We start from the raw sequence: 6,000 nt of genomic DNA, 5'->3' as shown, positions 1-6,000 counted from the left end.
TAGAGGAAACAAGGTTCAGCCAGCCATGTGAATCTGACCAAATTATTTACTTCCCAGAGCCGTGGTGTCCCTATAAGTAAGCCGGAGGTAGCAAACAAGACCTTGGTGGGCCTAGCAGCACATAGCTGGTGTGAGAGTGTGTAAGTGTTGCTCTTTTACACGGGTTAATCAGAGGCTCACCCCCGAATGGGTGACGGTGGCGAAGGGGCCTGAAGGCGGTGAGGTGAGCTGGGCAGCTCTGTGAGCAGGTTCTCAGCAGGAAAGCCAGCAAGCACGCAGGCCTGAGGCTGGAGATGCACAGTCTCACGGACTAAAGGCATCAAGCCTGCTGGTTCAGTGGCGTAAATCGATGACTTTAACTTTATATTTTTATTGCTTTGTGTTTATTCAGGCCGTAGACACTTCATAACTGAATACGCATCCTTTTTCTACTTGTGAACTATAAAGATTTCTGACATGTGATTTATCAATTACCAAAAGGAAGCTCATGACACGTCCACAGGCACAGAAGGAAAAGCCCCTTGGGTTCTCAGGCCTCCCGAGCAAGGGTCTTATGGTAATTGCAAAAGCAACTCTAGCGGAGGCTTTCGAGAGCTTTCTCTGTCATGGCAGCCAAAGACGCATCTGCATCTACAAACTGAAATTGCAAATTTCAGAGTAGTTACTCGTTTTCCAAAAGTTGAAGTCAGCCAGTTGCCAACACTCGTCTGCCTGGCTGTAGGTAATCTTGCGGTTTTTCTCACTAATCTGTCACTGATATTTTTTATATCCACTCAAATTTTTTAGAAGAAAATACTGGTATCCTTTTAGGAAGTTAGCTGACATGGACTGTATCTTTATAATATACATTCTGGGCAGGCGGTTTAGTATTTATGAAAGAATCTAAGCAACTTCAGTGCCAGCAAACCAGACACACACACGCACACGATTGGTTCACACGAACAGTCTTCTTGAGTGCAGTCTTCTCGAGTACAAGGTCCTCAACATTTAAAATTTAAGTGAATTTCAAGAAAAAATAAGATCAGTGCTACAGTGCATGTTGCTGAGTTGTTTTTTGGCTGGACATCTAAAAGTGATGTAGCTTGAGGGCATAATCTTGACTTTTTATAACGTGTCCACATGAAAAGATTCTTAAACTTCAGGTCATATGCGAAGAAAGGCATAACAAATCTTCAACGCAAAAAGTCGAAAGCTTCCATAAGGGGTTGAATAAAAAAGATAAAGATGATTTCAGTTGAAAAGGTCTAGGCTAAAAAGAAAGACTATCGAAATTTTAAAATCCATGCATGGAAAAGATGAAACTTGCCACCAAAGGGCCGAACAAAGGCGATGGTGCCAGGTATGCAGAAGGCGCATAATATGGCCCCTCCCACCTTCCCTTATGGTTAAGGGTCGAATAGCCTTGAGTCAGTCGGAGGCTAAAGAAGCTCTTTGGCAGGCTGCCCTGTGACACTGGAGAGCCGCTGCTGCTCTCAGAGGCCTCACCTTTCCCGCGTGTTGAGTGACTCGTGTGCCTGCCTTTGTGATACTTGAAGACCGGGTAGAATTGGGACAGATCTGAGTGTCTCATGGAGCAACGCGCACAGAGAAAACAGGGGTGCGATGAGATGCCTGGACATGTTCTCCACGGCAGTGTCCTCCTGAGCCACACTCATTTTCTCTCCAGTGTTTCTTGAATGTATCTGATTCTCCGCTGCCCTGGCCGTAGCCTCCGCCGTGATGCCAGTTCCTATTTGACCACTTTGTGTCACACAGCTGCTGAGATGATAGTCTTTGCTTAAAGATCATGCCACAAGCTCCTCCAGGGGGACAGGGGTCATTTAATCATCTCAATCTAAACCTCTCGTCCTTAAATTAGAGGCGCCTCCTACACTGGTGCTATCGCCACCGTCAGCTCTCCCGCGGCCCCCATTTCCCGCTCTGTGACCTTCTTCCCGCCCTCCCTTTCGCGCGTTCTGGTCCCAGTCCCTCGCCATCTCCAACGCCCTTCTAAGGAATCTTTCATGAAGAAATCTCCCATTCCTCAGTGACCCCTCCACCTTAGAAATGTTTCTTTATACAAAAATTCCAGTTTACAAGTTCAGTGAAGACTGTTGTCATTCATATTACGATCGCATTCTCAAAGTTGTGTCTTTCAAGCCACATTTAAACAACGATTTAATTTACAGGAATTAGATTTACACATATATGTTATCTTCTCATTATATTTTAATGTCCTTATGGACAAATGCTTAAAAAAAAAAGACTTCCCAGATAGATGCCTAGCATCTTGCCTCACACAGTTATTTAATAAGCTGTTGCTGAATTAATGAATGAACAAAAGTCAAAGTGACTATCATTTCTTCAACAGCAACAGAGCCATGCACACAGTTCGTCACAATGAATGCTTTTGGGGAAATCTGATTAAGCATTCTTACAGGCTTCCTAAGGGGTGAATTTAGTAAGAACCCTCAATTTCGATCTCACGTCTCCTCTTTCCATATTTACCTGGTAGACCGAGGGCCTTCAGGTGTTCATGCGTATCAGCATGTCATGAAAGGATTCTGTGTTTTGATGATCGAGTTTGACATTGGTGACTAATAACACTGTCAGATCTTGTCAGTTTTATTTACGTGCCTATTTCTCTGGGCTATGCAATGAAAATGACAAAAAGTGACTTTAATTGCGAGCCCAAAGTGAAAAGCTTATGTGATGCTTAGAAGAATTTAGGAGAGTAGACATGAGTGGATCTTTATTGCCCATCCCCCACCCCCACTTTGATTCCCTTTCATTTAATTCAAGTCCCAATAATGCATTAGAGCAATTCGTGGACATAATACTACATTTGGAAATGTGGAGAGAGTCTAAAGTATGTATTTGTATTTTTATGCAGCTTGGAATAAAGAACTTCCCACGTAATTAGCCTAACATTATTTGTATATTATGGAGTCCAGGAAGGCGACATAATGCATTTCTGTGTATTTCAAAAGCAGAAGAAATGTTTACCCAAATTAATTAACCATAGATAATCACTGAAGCTTAGAAAAGACTGAACAAGGGTGATAACTGAGTTAAATCTTATAGATGACAATATCTGACCATGTGGTGTGTCCATAACAAGATTCAAGATCTCTAGATACGTGAGCAAATGGGAAGCTGAATTTAGTGCAGGTTGGTAAGAGGCACCATTAGCGTTCAGCTGTCCCTTGTGAGCTGCTCACTTGAGCTGTGGTTGACATCTTTGGGTGTGATTGAGTTACCTGTCATCTTTCCTGGAGTCCCAGGCATTCCTGATTCATGGAGTCGTGCCACAGGACCGCCAGTTCATTATGGCCAGCCCTCCCCTGCCCTCCTCCTCCTCTTCCTCTTCCTCTTCCTAGTCCTTTGCGTGAAGGTCCATCTTAACTCCAGAAGCACTAGCTAAACGCTTTCACGGAAAAATTTATGGCCAACATCAGAAATGTTTCTCAGTGCACTCTCAAAGTGGGCCTTGAACGGAGATGGGAAAAATAAATACCCTGAAAACAATATAGTTTTTAATGAAATATACCATGTCTTTTTATTCTAACTGTACTAAAAAGTCATTATTGCATGGTTTTTTTTATGTCACTTTCAGAGTTAGTTCTAAAAGGGACTTGATGTAAATATATATAAATGTATGAATTTACATAAATGTAAATATATGAATATTTGTTCACTTTTTTCCGTTCTCATGTCCTCTGTCGTATTTTCCTCATCTGCTTGTTTTTAATTCTTTTTTAAATTGGATTATATGTATTTACATATGCCACCTAAAACCTTCTGAACCAAGGTGTGATTTAAATACAACAATAAACATAATTATCAGGACATGCTGACAACCAACGTTAGCATTTCCAAAAATTTAAGAAAAAAAATGGATTCCGATATGAGGAAATAATACGCTTTAGGTAAGTATGGATCCTTGGAGAAGTGAACCACAGAGGTTGCATTCAACCTTGAAAAGAAGGAGGCAAATTAAATTCTTCCTCCATCTTGGGGGAAAGTCAAAGAGGTTTATTCTTAGATCTGCATGAATTTATTTAACCCTTACTCTGGGCTATTTCTTTACGCTTTTCACTGACCTCGTATTTCATTCTTCCTATTCCCCGGCTGTTCATCTGACAGATGCCAGCTATTGCTATGTGTTTGAAAGCATTATCCCATGTGGACTGCTTGCCCTAAAAATTGCCTTTGGAAACTTGGAGTATTTTGTCTGGGTTCTTATTGAGAAAAGCCTGCTTCTAGGCATGGGACTCTGACTAGTGTCTCATATGAAGGCATCTGGGCGTCTTCTGCGCTTCCAGTTGGGAAGTGGGCTGCAGGGTGAACCTGCTGGATGGGGATGCAGCTTTCAAGGGAAACCCTGTGTAAGGAGCCTCTGGGAAGCAGTTTGCCAAGGACGAATGAAGGCAAGGTCTCTTCGACTCTACCTGCTGCTGCCCAGAGGGCAGCCCAGGCTCAGTTCTCAGGGGGAGGGGTCTCTCCCTGCACTGGCGAAGCCCAGCGCGTGCCTACAGCTCTTCTCTTAGCGCTGTGACCCCAGAGACACATCTGGCTAGCTCCCAAGAGCTGGAAGACACACCTCTCTTATTTTCAGATAAGAAAAGAATCATGTACTTGCTATTATTCTATTATTAAAGAGCCAGCAAACAAAAAGAACTTTTGCCTTTTGCTTCTAAGTTTTAAAAAATTCGTTTGCTTATTTATTTAATTTATTGTTGCTAAAAGCAGCACCTGCAGTGAGGGAAGCCCAGGCTGCGGAAATGGCAGGGCTTTGAGAGACATGCGTCAGAATCCCAGTTTCACTGTGTAATGTGCTGCGTATAGTTGGCGAGGAAAGTGGCCTCTTGGATCCTCTTCCGAATCTGCAACGGTTGGTGGCAGCTATGACAAAGAGAGAATGTATGCAGAGGGCCAGAGGGTGCCTCAGCAACACAGCCTGACACCCCCACCTCCACACACCCACCCACAACTTCCCTTTGCAGGGAGAGAATTACAGATGAATAGCAAGAATTAGAAAGCAGTTAGTCTACATAATCAAGCAACAACCTCTTTCAAAGGACATGCCACAGGGCTGGCCTCCAGAAGGCCTTGTGGTTTTGGTGAGAAATTATTGTAATAGCCCTGTGATTTTAGTACATTATCTCATTTAGTATTCTCAGCAACCTCTGATGTGGATATTATTATCCACGTTTACAACCAGGCAACCAGACTTGGAAAGGAAATGAAATGTGTTGGAAATGAAGTTGCCGAGCAAATGCACTTGGAGCTCACTCAGACATCAACCTATTCTGGCTGGCCATCTGCCACACGGTCAGACCCCCTGAGCTTCTGTGTGCATGCAATCAGTACTGCAACTTTCTGTGCCCATGCTAAAAATTACTGAATATATAGCCTAGTCTTCATTAGTGTGTTTGATGGAAGAAACAGAAAACCACCCATATACCCAAACTTACACAGCTGATGACCATAGAATTGGACCTAAAACTCCTTCAGAAAACCCGGAGTTAGTCTAAGTTGTGTAAAGCAAAATTAATTTTAGACTATAACAATGGATTTTTAAAAAGCATTAATTTGAACAAAAAGAGCTGCCGCCGGGTGACCAGGTTCAGGTAGCGACCTAACCTGTACTCCATAGAGACAAAACAACTGCCTTTTAGACAGAAGATTCCCACCCAGCTTCCCAGTCAGGTCTACTTTATGTAAATGAGGAGTCCAGATTCATACATTTTCTGTTGGTCTGCACTGCACAGTCCTGATTGGTCGTTTTGAAGCAGTTCTGATTGGATGGGGCAGGTTTTAGTCCATTGGTTGAGAGAAACCAGGAAGTCAGGAGTGTAAACGGGCAGGCAGAGTCCCCCAAGCCAAGTTCCGCTGAGGTTCTTCCTCCACACAGAGTAAGTGAGAAGCCCCTGTCAGCAAATGGTGCTAGGCTTTTACTATTTATAAAATTTGGGCCCTTGGTGGATCACAGGGGAGTCCATCTCAGCAGACAAATTA

Source organism: Pteropus medius, unplaced genomic scaffold (genome assembly GCF_902729225.1).
Source record: "Pteropus medius unplaced genomic scaffold, Ma_sr-lr_union100, whole genome shotgun sequence".
NCBI classification, from domain to species: Eukaryota; Metazoa; Chordata; class Mammalia; order Chiroptera; family Pteropodidae; genus Pteropus; species Pteropus medius.
Note: the sequence above shows the minus strand (reverse complement) of the source record.